General features: G+C 32.4%; 1 protein-coding gene across 8 annotated transcripts in view; it reads left to right on the forward strand.

Annotated features, from left to right (window-relative positions):
• Positions 1–3,087, forward strand: part of LOC106462325 (spectrin beta chain-like) — a 120,715-nt gene that overhangs the window by 14,434 nt on the left and 103,194 nt on the right. The gene's annotated exons all lie outside the window — the stretch shown is intronic.

The following is a 3,087-nucleotide window of genomic DNA, read 5'->3' on the forward strand; positions in this document are numbered from 1 at the left end:
ACCAAACTTATTGACATAAATTCATGAAATAGTAGTTCAATAAAATTTTGAATGTGAGTCAAGAAACGAGATGACATGGCCTTTCACCTGTGAACCTTGTGTCATGCACTGTAAAGGATACCCGGGGCAATATGGTTTATCTATTTGGTGTTCCCATTGCATGTTCTCAAGTTGTGAAGCTCATCATCAGGTCAGTTTCATTCTTCTTGGGTGCTTATTGACTTGGCTGACCTTGTCGGTTGTGGATTAGCGACCTTTAGTCTCAGATGTCCAATCTACTCGAAAAATCCTCCATTACAGGTATAAGACAATGCATTGCAATATGACCCTTGCCCGCTTGTTACACCACTACCTGTGATCACACCTGAAAATGTGATGGTTCCACAGTTAAATACATACATTTTTTTGAAAGTGATGAAGGCAGGAAGTATCTTGCTGAGAAGGATACACTTTATATCCTCATTTGATCCATTCTGTTATGAGACTGGTCCACTCCACTCATTTTCCATATGTACAGTCTATTGAATCTATTCTGTTTCTGGGTTCACTTCAACTCTTTTTGATAAAAAAATTAAATTGTTCTGGTCTAGGTTACTACCTTCCTGCATAATAACCCAAACTTTGTTTTTTAATGGTCCTTATGAGTCTTTGTTGGCCTTCTCCATCTCATTGTGGGTACTCTGGCTTTTTACTTCAGATGTAAGGTTTTGAATTTTACATTTTTATAATTAAAATTAATGTCAAACTAGTACTTAATTTTGAAAGACATTCCCACCCACCTTCCCTCAACTGAGAGATGTGCGGTTTCTCTCACAAGTACAGCTAAGAAACCTGGATTATTTCACGAAAGCAGAGCTTGTATACGTATTCCTGATAAAAGTGTATTAAGTCATTTGTAAGATGGGAGAGTGGAGAACTGTGGAAAATTGATGTATACTTGCATTGTGTCAAAGACATTCAGAACTTTAGTTGAAAGCATGAGAGCATCTGAAAAAGCAAATGCTTTTCAAATTGTCATACTTGTAGCTTTGTTTAAATCAAGGTTTCCAATAAATTTTGCAAAATATACAGGAATGAATTATGTTTTGGTTTTTGAAATAGAAACGTGATTTGATTTCAAAATATTATGTCTTCTGGATTATTTTTGTCACTTGTTTAACTCTTTCCATACAGGATTGGCCAATGTGACTGATCTATAACCACAAAGTAATCATCAGAGTTTCCATACTATAATTCTTAATATTTTATTGTATCTTCACAAAATTTGGCAAGCTTTCAGTAAATATTATAAGTCTCTTGAACACAAAAAAATCAGATTTTTAAGTTAAGTATTTTTACTAAAGATTTGTTCATGAACAAATGGAATCAGAGTGTTGACTGCTTCAGTGCAAAGCAATTTTCATGTTAAGATTAGAAATACTGTTCTTCATTTGAAAATTTTCAAATTTCATTTGGATAATCTTTAAAACCTTCTGAATAAATATCAAATGTTTTTAATAAAACTTTATATTTTATCTGTATGGAGTAGGTCTATTTGACCCACCACGTAACCATCATAAATAAACAAAAAGTCCAAAATAAATCTAAATTACTCCTTTTTCTTTCTAAAATGACTGCAGATTATAACAGAAGACTACAATTGTTTATCCTAAATAGCTTAAGACTTGTAATAGTCTCCATCTATTTTTACTTAATTTTATTGTTTTATTGCTCTTTGAACTGTGTCTAATTGATAATCCTGCCGCATGAGTTGTAAATCATTCGGCGAATGCGTTGCTTATGTTACTGTATTGAATGACGTAATTCATGAGCTGCTCACAGGTGTATTTCGTGAATAATTTTATTTTATTTTTTTCATAATTTTACCTAACCTAATATGTTTCTAATTTTAACATTTTAGTTACTTTTATAACAATAAATAAAGAATATACATGAAAAACAAGAAATGTAGTACTTACCATTGACCTCTTGTCTTTTTGCTTTCACTTGCCAATGAATTATAAGCCTACTTTTTTATAATGATTGCACTAGTATGCTAAATAATTTTTATTTAATTAAATAATGCACCTAAGAACACAGAATAATAACACAAAGCAAACAATGTGCTATAACTATTATAATTTAACTGGCTTTCTACTAGGACAAGAGGGGCTTAGATTAATTTCCTTTGCTGCTTGATCTGAACACCGCGAGATAAACTTTCAAACTGAAGACGAAATTGTCAATATTATGTAGTGGAAACAATGTAGCATTATGTGTCATTCGATAGATTAAAACTTGGCTTTTCTATTGGTTATAAATGATATAAAATGTGAGATAGAATTATTGGCTATTCATGAAAGAGAGGAAGTGACAGGTGGGCATGGCAAGTGGTCTGATTTTCTAGTTTGAATCCATAAACAAATAAGATTGAAGGCCATAAAAAAAAAAATTGAGTTTGCCTTAATAATATCTATATCATAATGAATAACTTACATTGAATTTCGTACTTCTCAGAAGGATGGTAAATGAACAAAAGAAGAGGGAAAACCTAGTGAACAGATGTCATAATTCCAATACTAGGGGAGATTGAGGATTTTGTAAAATATTTCCTTTATAAAATTAAGAACTTAAAACTTATATTAAAATTTGATTTGTCATCTACATTTTAACACCAAGTTTATTCACGTATATTGATAATAAAGTAGTTTAATTGAATTTTGAATGTAACTGCAAAAGGTTGCAACATGAGCACTTTTACCTATCTGTAGTGAGAGGGTTAAATCAAATTTTCACTTCTAGCTAGAGTAGTAAATGTGTGGTGTTACTCAGGAGAATGTTGAATTGAGTTTGCTTTACGGCACTGCTTCTACAGTCTTTTGTTACAGGAATTGCTCAAGTTCACACATCATGTCACAATGTGGTCATGGTTATTTTGTTTAAAGGAAAACATGCAGTATAAATGTGTAGACATTTAACAACTTGCACATGGGCATTCGCAGAAATCTTTCCGGGGGTGGGGGCAAATTAAAAATCAATTGATGATGGACCCACCTTCAAAGTTTGGCCACTACACCCAAGAGAATAGGCATGCTCCCACAGTCAGAT

This window comes from Limulus polyphemus, unplaced genomic scaffold (assembly GCF_000517525.1).
Source record: "Limulus polyphemus unplaced genomic scaffold, Limulus_polyphemus-2.1.2 Scaffold1142, whole genome shotgun sequence".
In the NCBI taxonomy this organism is placed as follows: Eukaryota; Metazoa; Arthropoda; class Merostomata; order Xiphosura; family Limulidae; genus Limulus; species Limulus polyphemus.